Source organism: Suncus etruscus, chromosome 5 (genome assembly GCF_024139225.1).
Source record: "Suncus etruscus isolate mSunEtr1 chromosome 5, mSunEtr1.pri.cur, whole genome shotgun sequence".
Taxonomy (NCBI): domain Eukaryota; kingdom Metazoa; phylum Chordata; class Mammalia; order Eulipotyphla; family Soricidae; genus Suncus; species Suncus etruscus.
This window is the reverse complement of record NC_064852.1, coordinates 25,591,360-25,610,638: the sequence shown is the minus strand read 5'-3', so window position 1 is coordinate 25,610,638 and position 19,279 is coordinate 25,591,360. Positions and strand designations below refer to the sequence as shown.

The 19,279-nt window shown below is 36.9% G+C and overlaps 1 protein-coding gene and 1 pseudogene across 2 annotated transcripts in view; one reads left to right on the top strand and one right to left on the bottom strand.

Annotated features, from left to right (window-relative positions):
• Positions 1-19,279, bottom strand: part of TCF12 (transcription factor 12) — a 332,249-nt gene that overhangs the window by 142,751 nt on the left and 170,219 nt on the right. The window lies entirely within an intron of this gene.
• On the top strand, positions 1,187-3,002 carry LOC126009264 (splicing factor 3A subunit 3-like; annotated as a pseudogene).

Genomic DNA, 19,279 nt, shown 5'->3' with positions numbered 1-19,279 from the left:
CCAACAAAATATATATCAGAACCATTTTTAAAAACCACGCAAATTTGATCAAGAAACTTCCTTATTATAGAAATCTAAACTGTGGGTTGAAGTGATAGCACAGAGGGTAGAGAGGGTGTTTGCTTTGCAAAGGTGTGACCCAGATTCGACCCTGGCATCCCATATGATCCCCCAAACCAAGAAATTACCAGGAGTAATTTCTAAGTGCTGCCGGATGTGGCAAAAAACAAACAAACAAATCTAAAATGTACAGGTGTGAAGTGATAGCACAGCGGACAGCGTTCTTGCCTTGCAAATGGTCAACCCAGGTTCAATCTGCAGCATATCAAATGGTTTCCTGAGCCCATCAGGATTGATTCCTGAGTGCAGAGCCAGAAATAACCACTGCTGGATGTGGCCCAAAAACAAAGCCAAAAAAAAGGAAAAAGAAAAAGAAGTACAATTAGGGCAGTTAAAGCTACGTACATAAAAAATATTGGATGCAAAAAAAATCAAATACAAAATTATAATCAAAATGACCAATAAAAAGTAAGAAATTGAGAAAGTAGTATTGTATAACAACATGATGGATTACCCTAAAATCCTTCAAATTTATATATTTGTTGAAAATATTATTTATTAAGTAAAAGACAAACAAAAGATTATAATATCTGTACATAAAGAAATATATAGTGAAAGAAGATTAGAAAAAAATTTACTAGCAATACTAGTTACTTGATTTGGAGAGACAGTACAGCAGGTAAGGAGTTTGTTTCCTGCAGCCATTCCAGGTTCAATCCCTGGTATACCATATGGTACCTTGAGCATCACCAGGACTGAATCCTGAGTGCAGAGTCAGGAGCAAACCCTGAGCACCTCCAGGTATGGCCCCAAACCAAAACCCAAAAATGAATGAATGAATAAAACTACAAAAAAATAGCTCATTCCTTCTGGAAAGCATTGTCATTGAATTCTATAATGTCCAGCAAGCATCTACCCCTCACAGCTCTACCTCAATCCTCAGTTGAACTATATTATTAATTAACAAGAGCTAGTTCTATTCATCCCTACATCAAAAAAAAAAAAAGAAGCAAGTTGCTTTTTATCATTATTATGCAAATTAATTAAATCTATTAATCCAGTATATATAACTTTTTTTTTAAGGTAGCGCTTATTTTTTTTTTTAAAGCTTTAGGGCGGAGGGATGATGGAGACTATTCTGGAGCAGCAGCAGGCATATCATGAGAAGGAACAGCTCATACAAGTCATGGCCAAAGAAGATGCTCACTAAGACATCTACACTCCAGGACCAGATCAATTCTGACCACCTCACCTGGACCATACAAGATAGGTACATGAAAGTTAGTAGGGGGCCGGAGAGATAGCATGGAGGTAAGGCGTTTGCCTTTCATGCTGAAGGTCATTGGTTCAAATCCCGGTATCCCATATGGTACCCTGTGCCTGCCAGGAGCGATTTCTGAGCATGGAGCCAGGAGTAACTTTTGAGTACTGCTGGGTGTGACCCAAAATCCAAAAGAAAAAAGAAAAAAAGAAAAAAAAAGAAAAAAGAAAAAAGAAAAAGGAAGTCAGTGGGAACTTGTATGGGGACTTGTATGGTGATAAAAATGGATTACGAAAAGAGGAACTCAATGCCATTTCAGAACCTAATGAGTTTGCTGAATTCTAAACAGATTCAAGCAAATAAAATAATTCCACAGGCAGCATCCAAATGCGATTTGTATGCTAATGTCAGTGGAATTTGAAGAACTCCTGAAGGCAGGAGTAAAGAGTGAAGAGGCACAGATGAAGAGGGGTATGGCTGTTACCGTAAACTCCACGACTGTTACCTCTAATACATTAACCTTAAGGCCTCTGAGAACCTAGATTATATCATATACTTATCCATCTTTGATCAGTTATTTGACATTCCTAAAGAAAAGAAAACTGCAGGGTAGAAGAGATACCTAGAGATGTTGCTTGAGTGCCTTCAGGATTACACAGAGAGTGAAGTCCTTATAAGACCTGAATGAACTTTTTGGAAAGATTCAGAGTTTGAGAAATAGGACAATGGCACCTTTCCTGGATGTCGAAAGGAGACAAGCATTTGCCCTGACCCATGCTGGAGCTCATCTTGACCTTTCTGTGTTCTCTTCTTGGGAGGTTGGCCTCCCTAGATTTGGACAGATTTAAATCTGCTCTCTTAGCTTGTGGCAGGGCTCTAGAACAGTGAGCCCAGAGACTGTTCAACACCAAAGGAAAGTCCCTGGAGTCACTTGATACCTCCTGCTTGCCAAAACTCCCAAGTCAAAGAGCACCAAAAGATACACTGAGAGGAATAAAGATATTGCTTTTCTAGAAACACAGATCTACGAATATGTAGAGATTCTTGGGGAGCAGAGACATCTCACCCATGAAAAAGCACAGCGCAAGCAGGCAAGGACAGGAGAAGAGAAGGAAGAGCAGATCAGTGAGAGTGAGGATGAAGAGAACAGAATCATTTACAACCCAAAAAACCTACCCCTTGGCTGGAATGATAAGCCATCTCCGCTGGATATACAAGCCCTATTGACTATATAAATTTCACAGCCTAATATCTCAACTACAATTGTGAGATATGTGGAAACTATACCAACCAAGGGCCCAAGGCCTTTCAGCTGAACTTTGCTGAATGGCCTGGTGCTCATGGCATGAGGTGTCTGAGCATCCCAAACACTGCCCACTTTGCTAATGTGACACAGACTGAAGATGCCATCTCTTTGTGGGCCAAGCTGAAACTTCAGAAGGCATCAGAACGATGGTAGCCTGATACAGAGGAAGAGTATGAAGACTCCAGTGGGAATGTTGTTAATAAGAAGACATATGAAGATCTGAAAAGACAAGGACTACTCTAGTGTTTCAGAATGTATCCCAGCTTTGGGGCTTGCCCAGGCTTCCCCTGGGATCTACTTTTTTCATCTCTCTTATCAAATACTCATAAAGACTCTTCGCTGTGTAGTCTTAAAGCCTAGCATGCATCTTGTAAATACAAGGCATGCTAGCAGATCACAGGGTTGAGATGTGCTTTATCTTCATTTTATATTAAAAGTAAAATCAGCCCTCAGTGGGAAAAAATGGTAGTTATTTCTGTGAAAACTAAAATGAATGTACTAGAAAGTCATCCCTCCAATCAACATGCAATTAAAAGTAGAAAACTACAAAAGATAGAAGGGTCATGAACACTAAAACAGTGTTCACTATTGATCTATAATATTAGACTCCCTACACCTTCATAATTACTTTTCTAGACATACTACGCTCATAATATACCATCTGTGATTTTACAAGTACAGATGTGGTTTAATCAATAAAGGTATTAAAAACCCAAACAGCTCACTAAATGCAAGCCTAGTCACTCTAAGAGTAGTACATTTATATATTTATATATATAACAACTGTTCATATGTATTTATTATATATTAAATATATTATATTCATTATATATATTTTGTTTATATGTATATATAAAACAACCATTTCACAAGTTGTTTTAAATTCTGACACAACATACAAAACATACTATTTATGTTTTAAGTGTACATTTAGTACTGTTAAGTACACTTATACTGTTGTATAAATCCATTCACTTACAGACCCAAAGTCCTATAAACCATTATATTCCATTTCTAGAATCATCTCTTTAAATTCAAGTTATCGATTTTATTATTCTTTAATGATACTTTTATATTTCAAGTGGAATTTTACTTTTATTGTGGGGGGCACACTCGGTGCTCAGGGGTTACTCCTGGCTCTGTACTCAGAAATTGCTCCTGGCAGGCTTGGAGAATCATATGGAATGTTGGGGATCAAACCCCTCAGTTCTGGGTCAGCCACATGCCAGGTAAATGCCCTACCGCTATACTATCTCACCAGCCTATATATTTTTCTTTTTATGACCAGTTTCAGATGTTACAGTCTATGTCAGATTTGCTTTTTCTTAAGGCTTAATAATATTATTCCCTAAACATATGTATCACTTTTTTAAAAAACAAACAAACATATTCATTCCTTAATAGTTGAAGGCACTCCCCCAAATACCTGGCTAATTGAAGACATTTAGAATGGTTCAATTCTAAGCCCAGAGATGTGTTACTGTTTTTGCCTAGTTTTAATGGGCTTCATAGAGCCACACTGATGGTAATTAGGGTATCCAGGGGTCTATCTACAGTGCTGGGTGTGTGTATGTGTGTATCAATGTGGTGCAGGAGATTGAATTTAGGTCTGAAGATGAAAAACACATGCCTCTGTTCCCTGAGATTTCTCCTTGGCTTCAGAGATGAATTGTTTAGATTACAGGGATCTCAAACTCAATTTACCTGGGGGCCGCAGGAGGCAAAGTCGGGGTGATCCTTGAGTGCAAGTCAGTAGTAAGCCTTGAACATTGGGGGGGTGTAACCCAAACAACTAAAACAAAACAAAAAAAGGTTCATCTAGGGCAGGGCCACAAAATGTTGTACAGAGGGCCGCAAACGGCCCGTGGGCCGCGAGTTTGAGACCCCTGGTTTAGAATCAAACAACAAACCAACAGACTGAAAAGGTTTCTTAGATTCCAAATGTTAAGTAAATTATTACAAATTAAATTATTATATTAAGTAGATATTATAACTAAAGTTTACTGTCTCCCTTTTGAATTATTATAATTTTCAAATTTTATACAGTAAGAATAATGGAACTTAATAAAACTATATATGTATAATATATTAAAATATGAAAAATTTTTATAAATAATATATAAAATATATACATAGGCATTAGAAAGTGCTCTACTAGGGAGCTTATCTCCAGCCTTTGCTAAATTTTTTTGAATACTATATGTTTTCAATCCTATATATTTTTTTACAGTCTCCAAATAAATTCCCTAGGAACAGTATAAAATATATTAAACAGCTGTCCTTTTTCCTAGAATTGCTAGAGGTGTTTTATATAGTTTTATACACACAATACATATATATACATAAGAGCAACACATAAGTTAGGACACAGATAATTAGAAAGTACTGCTACCAGCTTGGAAGCAAGCAGATCTGGTTATGTTTTAGACAGTGTTAACAGCTGCAGGTACCTGAATTTCCACTAGAGGAAGATGACTCTCCAACCACTGACTTTCCAAAAATTTTCTGAACAATAACAGCTAACAAATATGATTATAGGAAAAAGAGATCTTAAGATGAGGTCCATTCTAAGTTTATGGAAACGCTTTTTCAAAAACCTATTAAATATAACAGACAACTATTACTGGAGAAACATAGTTGAAGGAAAAGGTATGAAAAATCCTCATTCAGTGCCCAAGTATCAAAGTCAAATTCTTTGAGATATTTAGCCATCAGTGAAGCTAACAAATAAAAAGAAAATGGAAAAGACAGGAATGGAAAATTTCTTTGTCACTTTAAAATTATCAAGGAGAAAACAGGCATAAGCCAAGGCTGCGTTTTTTAGTGAAAAGAGAAGAAAAAAGTAGAGTGGGCAGTAACAGTATCTATTTAAATCACCTCTTTTTTTGGGTGTTCTCTGTGTGAGGGCCTGCTCTTAGTGCTCTGGGACATGTGGTGCTGGAAATTGAAGTAGAACCATAAGCATGCAAAGCATGCACTCCAGAGTCTATTGAACTCTTTCTATCTATGGTCCTTACTATACTTTTTTTTTTTTTAATGGGATCCAATGGGGTGCCAGAAACTGTATACAGATCTGCAGCATGTAAGGCAAGTACCCTTAGGTTGTACTATCTCACTGGCCCCTAAGTACAACAGCTTTTTTTTGTTTTTTTTTGTTTTTGGGTCACACCTGGTGGTAGCTCCTGGCAGGCACGGGGGACCATATGGGACACCGGGATTCGAACCAACCGCCTTTGGTCCTGGATCGGCTGCTTGCAAGGCAAACGCCGCTGTACTATCTCTCCGGGCCCCTAAGTACAACAGTTTTACTGAAAAAAAAAATGTTTTAGAAAAATGTGATGAAAGAATGAGTGCAAGAACAAGAGTACACATCTCAGGTTGAGAGATTATAGGCTAATATACAGGACAGAGAAGGGGCCTTACCCACCATTACAAAGTAGGGCTTCTTCCAAACTGCCTTGGCCTGGAATCATCAGCACATAGAAAAGTTAACCTGAGGTTCTCAACAATTATCTTGAACACTTTATTGTAACTGAAGAAAGACACAATACTTCAAACTGTAGTCTATAAAATTATATGCAACTTTTACAAAATTCTACAACCTAACTAAACCTAAATAGTTGAAGCAACACTGTATTATAAAAGCATTCCCACCAACACTTCCAATTTAGAATGTCTAAATTCTACAACCAAAAGGTAAAACTAAAATAAAAAAATAATTTAAAAAATCAATTAAATATTTAAAAAAATACTTCTATATAGTTTATCAATTTCAAAAAATATTTTCCTCAACTATTTCGGCTTATTTTTCCAATAATGTAGGAACTGGGAGTGTGGCACAGTAGCAAAGCACTTGCCCTACATATGTGAGGCCCTGGTTTTGATCCCTAGAACACCTTGGTGGGTGGACCTTCATACTGAAATCACACTTTCACCAAAGTAGAAAAAGCAACACTGTTTCATTTATTTATTTATATATCCATTAAAAATCACATTTCTTTTCTTTTTAATTATTTTTGGGTCATACCCAGTGGCTCTCAGGAGTTACTCCTGGCTCCATGCTCAGGAATAACTCCTGGTGGGCTCAGGAGATCATAGGGGATCCCAGGATCAAACCCATGTCAGCCCTGTGCACCCTAACCGCTGTGTATCATTCTGACCACACAAATAACTTTTCTTGAACTTTAGAAAAATTTGTTTTCTTTTAGGACTTTCATACACAGAATTTCAGCAAACCTGTATCATGAAAATGAATGAGCCTTGAAACTTGAAATAAACTGTTTTGATGTCTGAAAATTTTATTTCCTCTATGTACTTTAGTACAGTTCATACACTTAAAAAGTAAAATCTATTTTTTATCATTTAAAATGCAGAAGTACCTACTCATCTGGTAAGAGTACCATGAGCACATTACTGTTTATTTTTGTTTGTTTGTTTTTTTGGGCCACACCCGTTTGATGCTCAGGAGTTGCTCCTGGCTTGGGGGGACCATATAGGATGCCAATAGGATGCCGGGGGATCCTTGGCTAGCACTTGCAAGGCAGACACCTTACCTCTAGCGCCACCTCACTGGCCCCACAATACTGTTTTTTTTGTTTTTATTTTTGCTTTTTGCTTTTGGGTCACATCCAGCAGCGCTCACTCCTGGCTCTCCACTCAGAAATCATTCCTGGCAGGCTCAGGGGACCATATGGGATGCCGGGATTCAAATCGCCGTCCTTCTGAATGCATGGTAAACACCTTACCTCCATGCTATCTCTCTGGCCCAAGAGGAAACATTACTGTTTTATATCCAAACATGAAGTCCACTGTTTGAAAACCACTGTGCTTACTAATAGGCATCAAAACTAAATACTCATTTCCCCAAAGTAAAAGAGCAAACACCACCATCAATTACAACAACCTAGTGTGTTCACATGGTTCGCCTGTCAAGCTTTCTTTCCAATGCTTGTGTTTTCTAGCAAAGATGGCTAACAAGTAGAGCAACTAACCATTATCTTCTATATTTCCAGTAAAGTTTCAGAGATGTCAGTACTTTAACTTGATTTCCCCCCCCACCCCCCTTTAACTAGATTTTTGAAAGCACGATCATTTTTTTAACCTTCTGAATTTAGAGATGGTTCAGACCTACTCGGATCTCAGCTCAATCTTTTGTTTACACACAAAAATATGTAAATAATTCCACATCATTTAAGATGATAAAAGTTCATATAATACTGACAAATTTTAAAATCTGAGTGATTAGAAAACAACTTGACCATGAGGATGGAGTGTTGGTGCGACGCTAGGGTGTTTGCCTTGCACGCAACTAACCTAGGATGGACCACAGTTCAATCCCCCGGCGTCCCATATGGTCCCCCAAGCTAGGAGTAATTTCTGAGCGTAGAGCCAGGAGTAAACCCCTGAGTGTCACCGGGTGTGGCCCAGAAAAACAGAAACAAAACCAAAAAAGAAAAAAAGAAGAAAAAGAAAACTTGATCAAATTTCTCTTTACCCAACAAGCTGTTTCATGCAATGAGTTACATCTCACCACCACCACCACCCATTTGGGGTGCATTTTGGGTCACTCATGGTTCTGCATTCAGGAATTATTTCTGACAGTGCTAATGGGACCATATGGAGTGCTGGGGACTGATCCCAGTTGACCACATGCAAGGGAAGTGCCCCATCTATTGTACTCTTTCCTGCACCTCTTTTTCCCTTTCTAACTCAGCTAAATAAATGTCCATTATAAAAATGCACTCTATAGGTGAATAACCTTTGATAATATGGTTTTGCCAATTATTTTCTGGTTTTCCTCTTTGTAACAAGATAACTCAGAGTAATATAAAAACAAGAAGCCCATAGTTAGCAATTTTTATTATTAATATAACAAAACAATAAACCTTATACAATCTGGTATATGAAAAATATTTCATCTAAAATGAGATACACTTTGGGCCAAAAAGATGGATCATGTAGTAGAAGACATGCCTGGCATGTATGAGGTCTTGAGTTTGATCCCTAACATTGTATGGCTGTAACGTAGTGTTAATGTAGTGGCTAGTCCCTAAGCACCCTAGTAGTGACCTCTATAAACAATAACAGCACACAATCTGAATAGATTTGTAAAAGGTTTTCCTGTCCTCTTCTTAAAATCCAATTGATTTCAATAACAACCACTACTTAAGCATTATTGAAGTAATTTATAAAATATAGTTTGCTATTTCAGATCAGAAACAATGGATGTGTGAAGTGATACAGATTTTTTAAACTTAAGAAAAATTCATCTTATATTTTTCTATAAAAGAATAAGCAATCTGAGCTTATGTGAAGTATGATTTTAAATGTTATATAGAAATAGGCTATTTCATAGACTTTTGCAAAAAGAATAGCAAATCTATTTTTACTTCTTTTGAACACTCTTTCCTTTGTTTACTTCTTTATGTTTTGCTTCTTTAAAAAATGTTCTTTTTCCAATTACAGAGAGGAAATAAAAAGAAATGCAACTCTTTTATGTAAAGTATATCCATCTGGATGTTTGCTACGTCCCATACTATAAACCTGTGATCCCCAACCAGAATGAGTTATAGTAAAGCTGCAGGCAAAATTGTCTCCATATACTACAATCCATTATCCCTGTCAAGTTAATGTTCCATGTTGAACCATATGGCACAAGTACACATTCAACAAAGGAAATTCCTTAAACTTGTTATAATCAGCACTTGCAGTCATCCAAAAAACTGACATAAACAGCTTTATTGTGTTTAGTGCATTTCAGTTAATATCCATGACAAAAACAGGAAACAGCACAGGAAAAGGAGGAGGAATGTGGGGGAGCAAAATTCTTAAAAAAAAAAACACAAAACAACTGTACTATTTAGAATTATATTCACCACCACCACCACCCCCAGCAAGTGATTTTCAATTACAGTATGCTTCTACTTCTTGACTTATATCCACTGGGTTATATTTAAGGGGAAAAAGTGTCAAATGATATCAGATTTCCACGGACTGAACAAATCTAAATCCTGAAGTCTTATTATAGAAGGTATCTGATTTGTATGGCAAAATAATGATTTAAAATTTTATGTTTGTTTTCTATCTACAGTCTGATTGCTAAAAATCTAATAGTGCTTCATTAAAAACCAAACAATTTAAATAAAATACCGTTATATGTGTTAAATGTAGATCACAGATGAATCAAGAACTCCCAGAAGCCTTTGGTACCTGGCACAGCCCAACACATAAAACTCTAGTCAAGGTACAAGTAGAGCAGAACTTCATTTCAGCCCCCGCAGTGACAACAATAAAACGCTGAGAAAACACACTATCAAATACTGAACTCAGCATCAATTTCTGTTAATTACAGTCTTGTCAGCAACGGGATTATTCAAACAACTCATGCAAATGTTAATGAGGCCTTATTTGCATATTTATTTTTTCCTTTGTTGAAATGTCATTGATTATTACATTCTACTATGATGAATGTGGTTGATGATGTGCTCTGATATGTAATTAGTCATTAGGTAGAATGAATAGATCAATTATGAAAAAGGACTAAGATTAAGAAATATCAAACAAGACCGCCCAATATAACTATAGAATCTTTTTCAAAAAGGAGCCTAATACATAATTTCTTGACATTTAAACTGCAACATCAGTGGTTTTCAATAAATAAACCACTACTTTCATGAGCTAAAATGAAGACTTAAAAATACACCAGCACTTTGATAATTCAATTACCATCATTAAAAACTAACATTAAAAAATTGCAAACCACAATTTTCCAAGTGGCATATCAAAACCACCAAAAGCAAAAAAAGATTTTTTTGTTTTAGATTTACACATCTTAGAAATATATAATGTACCCTCTCATCTAGTGTGAGGAGAAAGGTGAAACATTTTGGTCAAAGGAGAAATAAACAGAACAGAGAAATAAACAGAACAGAGAAATAAACAGAACATCCTGGTGAGAAGGGGTTAGGACCCTGACTGAAAAAGACTACTTTCCAAAAACCAAGGTGAACAAAAACAAACTACTTTAAATTCTGATTTGTTCACAGAGGAAAAGAATTATTTAGCTTCTAAAGTGGTTTGCTGTAACTATCCAGCCAGCACTTGCTATTCACAGATGAAACACACACACACACACACACACACACACACACACACGCGCACACACGCACACGCACGCACACGTACACACAACCCACATTACTGCAGACCAGATGGGAACATTCCACATGACCAAACCAATCAATCACCTCAGTGGGGCGCAGGTGCAACACAGCCGTGTAGCAACACACCATTTCACAGTCTATCGGGCACAAACACATGGCCACCAATCAATGGCACCCCAAGGACCTCAAAGGGGTCAGGCTCTCTGGAGTCTTACTGGTCCATGCCTGATGACTTCATAATCACACATCATTTCATTCACTAGAGGATACAAACTAGCTTTCTAATAACCTTCTACTGAAAATGGTCATGTTGTGCATATTAATACAGTGCTGTTTGGAGTGAAGCAACTGACTTTACACAGCAGGCGAGGCAAGGCAAGCAAATCTGAAACAACCTGAAGCCAGAAACTTCTTCCTGTTTGCTGATGGCTGTTCTGTTCAGACTGATATCAATGGCAAAATGATTAATTCTGCCATCAACTCAAAACTTGGTGAAACATGGCCAACATACTTCTATTTTTAAATATTAGATTTCTTTGAGGGTTCAGAAGGCAGTTTGGGACCTTGCAGTTCCTTAAATTCCATAAGGACAATCAATCACCAGAGCCACGGTTCACGTGGAGTCCAGCACAAGACATGTAACAGAGTTTAGCTTGACCTTGGCAACCCTGAAAGTTGGCTTGCTGATTAATTTTTTGATGCTAACATACTTGTCATTTTATCTCGAATAAAAGCCAGGTCGTCGCTTAATTCATGGTTGTCTTCCTGGTAATTACAACTTTAAGTGAAGTCATGTATAAAAAAAACCAAGTCCTCTAATAATGTTATTTTGTTGAAGGTCAATTGGGTTCCTTTTAAAACCATCCACATAATAAAATATTGAAAGGGCATTAATCTGCTCTACTGAAGAATTAATTACATTTCTGGTTTGGATTTTTATATATGTATATAAAGGTACTAATATCAGCATTGAATTTTTTGGGGGGGGACCACACCCAGGGATGCACAGGGATAGAATCCAGATTGGCTGTGTGCAAGGCAAACACCCTAGCACTGTACTATCAACTTCGACCCCAGATTCAAATATTTTTACCTACTATAATCTAGGAGGCAGAATAAATTCTGAAAATAATGCAAGATTGAACAGCACTCAAAACTATTACTACTAGGCACATTTTAGTTGACCACTGAAACCAATTTTCTCTCATTCTTGATTTTCCAAGTTCAGCTTAATTTTTAAAGTTTTCCCCAAATACACAGTGAACATATTACTAAAAATATGCCTAATAATAATGCTTTCAAATGCAAAGAATATCATACTTTAAATTTTAAGTTATTCTGCATGCAAAAAATGTATTTTAAGGCAACACAGAAAAGGTATATAAACCCTAAGGCATCAAACAAACTATGGATTAAATGCTTACAATTTTATAATTTTTAACTAATTATATGGGATTTAACCCTTAACTTATTCATTTGGAAAATATAAATGATAATACAGACATCCAAAGGGTCATTGCACTAATCTATGGAATACATATAGTGCATATTTATGTTATACATAATAATTAGCAACATGTGTAAACCACAAATTTTTGTTATTTAAAACTAATATTAATAAAGAAATAGAAAAACAGCCAAATGTAACAAAATCTGAGAACTGGTTTACAGAACTTATAATGGTGGGATGACAGGGAGATAAGATGATGGGGGTGGCTACAGGGTGGGAATGGGGCAAATGAACCTGAAAAAAAGGTGGAGGAAAGTGGACACATTGGTAGAGGGTGTGATAATGGAACATTATGTGCATGAAACCCTAACATTAACAATATCATTCACCATAGTACCTCAAATAAACTAATATTAAAATACAAATTTGGGGGCCGGGCGGTGGCGCTAAAGGTAAGGTGCCTGCCTTGCCTGCGCTAGCCTTGGACGGACCAAGGTTCAATCCCCCGGTGTCCCATATGGTCCCCCAAGCCAGGAGCAACTTCTGAGCACATAGCCAGGAGTAGCCCCTGAGCGTTACCGGGTGTGGCCCAAAAACCAAAAAAAAAAAAAAAAAAAAATACAAATTTGAAGCCATTCAAATCAAATGAAAGTTTTCTCTTCAGTGTTCTAGCCTCAGCTAATAAACATTACAGATTTTTAACTCTTGCTTATGAAGAAGAAAAGTAAACAATCTATTGTGGAAACTAACAGTTAAGCACAGGTGTTAATATTAAAGTGATCACACTAGACAACCCCTGATTTTTCAAAAAAAAAAAAAAACACTGGGTGGGGTTGGGCAGAGAGATAGTACGGTGAGTAGGGCATTTGCCTTACAAATGGCTAACATGGGTTCCATCACTGATATCCCATATAGTCCCTTTAGTACTAACAGAAGTGAAGTGACCTCTGAGTACAGAGCCAGGAGCACTGCCAGGTATAGCCCCCACCCAAAAAAATAATAAACCCTATAGAGGACAGGTTTCTGCTTTTATCCACAAAGATTTTTTTTTTTACTTTTTCCCCCTTGGAATTAGTTAAGTAAAATATAAAGTTGTTCATTTGCACACAATTTACAGATGTTTCTTTTCTGGAATATACACACAAACTTGAATGGTCAGTAGAACATCAAAAGTTCTGCTCACTGTTAACTAGATATAAAACCAGCCTAGTTTTTATATATCATATGAATCTTATTTTTAGCTGAAATGTCATCTGGTAGTTTAACATTCACCCAGAGTAAAGCCATTAATCTGAGACTTTATTTTTACCTTCAAGATGTGAATTTTGGCCCAACACATGTTAAACTGATACAAAAAGTTGATTAAATTAAATGTATTTAAAAAAATTTTTAATCAGCTCCATTCATTTTTCTAGCAAAAATATACATGATATCATGTAACCCCAAACTTATTTATCTATAGTAGCCCTTTCACAGCAGAAGGATTTGCACTAGAGGCAAAGGGAGGGGCGTTAGGAGAAGGAAAATGATAAATTATTAAATCAGAGTATCTAGATCTGAAGTGCAAATGCTAAACATTAACTTCTATTAAGTTACTAAGAATTACTTGTGAGTCAATGTATTTACCAGTAAGATACTTTGGTTTCTTAAACTGTTTCATCTATAAGATTGAAGATAAATTGGGAAAAACATGAATAATTAATAATTGTATTTTTAAGTGTTGGACTCTAGTACTAAGCATAGACATGTACTTTCATTAACTCCGCATGGTGTTATTATATCCAATACACAACAAATTACTGAATCTTTTTTTTTTTTTTTTTTTTTGGTTTTTGGGCCACACCCGGCAGCGCTCAGGGGTTACTCCTGGCTATCTTCTCAGAAATAGCTCCTGGCAGGCACGCGGGACCATATGGGACACCGGGATTCGAACCAACCACCTTTGGTCCTGGATCAGCTGCTTGCAAGGCAAACGCTGCTGTGCTATCTCTCCGGGCCCAAATTACTGAATCTTAAAAGCCTTCAGTAATAGAGCTTCAGCAATAGAGCACAGGTTTACATGTGTTCATTCCCTGTCTGCTTACCTGCCCATAAGTACTGATTTTTGAATATACAGTACTTCAAAGAAAATAAATAAAAATAAATATAAAGTCAATGAGCATATTAAATGATGTTTAACACTACTAGGGAAATGAAAGCCAAAATCTAAATATTTTCTCACATCCACTAGATTTAAAAAGTCAGACAAATATTGGCCAAGTGAGGAAACTAAATCTTTATAAGCTGCTGGTAAAATTATAAAATGACTTGTAAACATACTTAGATTGTCCTAGAAGTGCCTCAAATGCTTAAAAACAGAATTTCCTAAGTATATATTCAAGAAAAGAATATATTCCAAGTACATATTCCCAAGAATATATGTTCAAGAAAATTAGAAACATGAACATAAATGCTATAGCAACACTATTAAAATAGCTAAAGAGAATTAAAAACATGAATGTTATAACAACACTATTAATAATAGCTAGAGAATGATATCCCAAATCACAATGATAATTAAATTCAGAATATCAGCAGTAAATTAACAAAATAGTATGTACTGATATTTATTATCATCTGAAAATGTAAAGTGAAAAAATTCAGTTTTAAAAGACCATATATTGTGTGATTCCATTTCTACAAAATGTTTAGATTAGGTACATTCATAGTGACAACTTAGCATTTGCCAGTGGTTTGGGAGGAAGGATGAAACTGATTTCTAAAAAAGGCATAGTTTATGGGGATAATGGCAATCTTTATAGTTTTTTAAAATTTAATGGCATGTAAACTGCATTTTAACAAAACTCTCACTAAAAATGACTGAATTACAAAGGTTTAAAAATAAGAAAATCAGCTTGCTCTTCAAGGCTGTAGTCTCCCTTAAACTTGTATCTGGCCTGCTTGCCTCTATGTTTCATTGCTTATTTCCACTCTTGAGAAGCATATATTCTCACTAGAACACATACTTCTTTCTCTCCCCTAACATCTTTAGAAATAATTTTCAATAAAATTCAGTAAATTCAACAAAATCTTGCATCATAAAATAAATAGAAAGCAATCTCACAAACTGGGGACCAAGAGATGTATAAAAGTTACATCTAGATGCTTCCCTAGAATATGGGTGGCTGTAACAATGGTAGGAATCTTGGCACTACACCACCAGTAGAGGCTCCTGAGCACAGTTGATTGTGAAGAATAGAAAGTGACCTCCAATTCATTCATTAATTTAGTATTTCACAAGCACTTCCTAAATAGTGCTTTATTTAAATCTGCATAGGAGGCCATGTTTGCTCCCAGCCAGCTCCAAAGACTCATTCGGTTCTCAAAAGAGATGTAAACAAAAGCTGTAAAAAAAACATGGTCGGGGTGGAGAGATAGCGTGAATATAAGGTGTTTGCCTTGAAAGCAGAAGGTCGGTGGTTCGAATCTCAGCATCCCATATGTTTCCCTGAGCCTGCCAGGAGCGATTCCTGAGCATAGAGCCAGGAGCAACCACTGAGCGCTGCTGAGTGTGACCCAACCCCCCCCCCCCAAAATCAATCATGGTCATATTTATTATATATAAAAATATAAATATATATATATATTCACACACACACACAGCCACTCTGCCAATGCCACACCTGCTACATCCATCACCCACAACAGCTGTTTGGCCAATGGTCCTGCTTCACTACTCGTCTACAGCTCTCTGACCAAAGTTCCAGGTGTACCAGTACTTGGGGAAATGACTGTGGGCACTCTCCAGGTCCTGCCTTCTTGTAGTTCAGGAAGCCCTGGCAGCCAGTGGGCTGAAAATGGGGCATCTTAATTCTGAATTTAAACTTTTAACTAGAAAGACATGCAGATTTAATAATGGTAGATTCTAATAATATTTTAATTTTAATATTTTTTAATATTTCACTGATGTGAAATATACCTTTTTGCCTTATGATCTATAATTATTTTAGTATTAACTTTGTTTGATTTCACTAACTCAAAAGGGGAGGAATCTTCCAGCAATCCCAAGGTAGGCTATGCTACCAAGTGCTAAGCAATAGAGACAAAATGCCAAATTAGCAATGAGGACCTCTTTGTGATTCAGAAAAGACATTTTCACAACCAGGTCAAGGGCCACAAGAAGAGCATTTCATTTCACTCCACGGCCACACATTTTTTTTTCTAGTCAATGAGCCACACAACACAACACAAAAGACACCACCACATTGCAATGGCGACAATGGCCAAGTAACACAAAATCCCAGCATGCATAGTGAAAGAATATTGTAGTTCAGAAGACCCAACTAGTATCAGTATCTCTGATAAGGACTTTAGAAAGTAAATGCTGAGGATGGTTAAAAAAAAAAAATTAAAGAAACCATGGAAAGAACAGCTAATAAAACATAGAGGATATAAGAATAGAAATGAGGACATTTCAAACAGAAGGTCAAAAGTAAAAAACTTGGTAGGTGAAATGAAAACTAACTGGAAAGTCTCACCAGCAGAGTATAAACTGCTGACAAAAATCAGTGAGCTCTAAGATGAGCTGCATAACACCTCCAGTGAACAGCAGAAGATGGAACAGTTGTTAAATAAAAGAACAGAAGATGGAAAAAATCCTCAAAATAAATGAACAAATGACAACAGAACTTTGGAATACATTGAATTAAAACAGCCCAAGAATCATTAAGATCCCAAAGAGACAGAAAATTAACTAACAGTCAAAGACATCATTGTTTACAAGTTCCCAAAGTTGAAGAGAGCGTGCACCCACATCCTGGACACTTGAAGATTAGCCAAGAGAAACCAAAAAAAAAAAAAAAAAAAAAAAAAACCAAAACCAAAACCAAAACCAAACCACCCAAAGGCATATCCTCATCACAAAGATTAAAAACTAGGCAGACTCTCATTTAAGTTTGAAGGAAAAATACACAGCTCCACGGAATAATACACAGCTCAGCAACTTTATAGATTCAAACTCAACCTTAAAAAAACAGGACTTTTCTTGTTTTCATTCTTATCTTATTTCTAATTTACTTTTCTTGTTTTATTTCAGGACGAAAAGGGTAATTGGGTCAGGGATTATATCTGGCTTTTTGCTCTGGAGTGAGCCTCAGCAGCATTTCCTTTTTAGGGTTATTTTTTGTTTATTTTGTTTTGGAATCATATCCAGCAATGCTCAGGGATTACTCCTGGCTCTGTGCTCAGAAATTAGTCCTGGAAGGCTCAAGGAATCATATAGTATGCTGGGAATCAAACCTGGTTGACAACCTTCAAGAAAACACCCTACCTGCTGAACCATCACTTAGGCCTCTTGGGAGTATTTGGGGTAACATACATGTTGCTAGAGATCTTGAACTAGGATCAATGGGGAGCACAGCAAGCTCCTTAAATCTCTGTTCTCTCTCTTTAGCCCAAACAGATCATTTGCTTAATCTATTTAAAATCAATTTTTTTTCCAGTCTCTCCCTAAAGAAGTTACCTGATTTCACAAGATCAAACTGACTGATCTGGTACGTTTCTGGCAGGAGACCACATTTAGGAGGAATCTTTTTTGTTTGTGTTTTGGGCCATAACTGACAAATTATCAAGGCTTATTCCTGACTCTGTGCTCAGGGATTTTTCCCTTAGCAGTGCTGTGGGGCCATAATGGTGCCAAGGCTAAAACCGAGGTTAGCCATGTACAGGATAAGCAAGTGCTCTTCCTGCTATACTATCTCTCTGGACTCAGAAAAGCATTGTTCACAAAAGGGCTACTCTCATAACTCCTACGTGTAGACATTAGATTAACTGTGACACAAACACATTAGTGTTTGTTATTAGTGTTATTAGTGTTTTATAGTCCTAAAAATCCTGAGAATTCATCCATACCAGTAACCATACAATTCAATCATTCTTTGTATATAATTTAGTGTATGGGGCCAGAGCGGTGGCACATTGGTAGGGCATTTGCCTTGCACACCGCTGACCTAGGGCTGACTGCGATTTGATCCCCCAGCGTCCCATGTGGTCCCCCAAGCCAGGAACAATTTCTGAGTGCATAGCCAGGAGTAACTCCTAAGTGTCACAGGGTGTGGCCCAAAATCAAACAAACAAAAAAACCCACAAAAATAATTCAGTGGTTAGGGATGTGAATAAATGATAAAGTAAATGCTTTTAATGCATGAGTTCAATCCCTGCCACCATCTCAATTAATCAAGCAATGTAACACATTTTAAAAACAATGGATGAGGGGCCGGGAAGGTGGCGCTAGAGGTAAGGTATCTGCCTTACAAGCGCTAGCCAAGGAACGGACCTCAGTTCGATCCCCCGGCATCCCATATGGTCCCCCCAAGCCAGGGGCGATTTCTGAGCACATAGCCAGGAGTAACCCCTGAGCGTCAAACGGGTGTGGCCCAAAAACCAAAAAAAAAAAAAAAAAAAAAAAAAACAAAAAAAAAATGGATGAGGGTCTATTTTATATAGCAGATTATAATTAATATTTAATATTATCAGATATTAAGCAAGGGTGAGGGCTAAAGAATAAATAAGAAGGCCTAATCTAAAACTTCCGGTCCAAAGAAGCGCTTAGAATAGTACATTTTTAGAATTACCTACATAGGTGGCATAGAATAGAAAAATAATTAAAATGATGGGAATTTTAGAAAAGGCTTCCAGAAAAACTGAAGATTAAGAATGCCCAAAGCATTTTTCCTTAACTAATGTCACACCCATGTAGTTAACTTAGTGCCTGGAAATTTATTAGGAATGCATTAAGTTGTGAAGTAATGGAATCAATCAAATGATATATGAAGGGCCTTTTTCTGAAAAGATTTGATGTGAGAAAGATCATATAAACATGAAATAGTTAAAACTAAGCTGGTGGTGAGCTCCCCAGTACCATGGAGGAGGCAGTGGCCAGTGACTTGCCTATAGCCTTGAAGAGAACCAGCAAAAGGGCTGACCAGCAGCTTGGTGGGCTCTCTCCAAGCCTCACTCCACAGTCAAACACATATCTTCTATTAATAAACCCCACCACAACA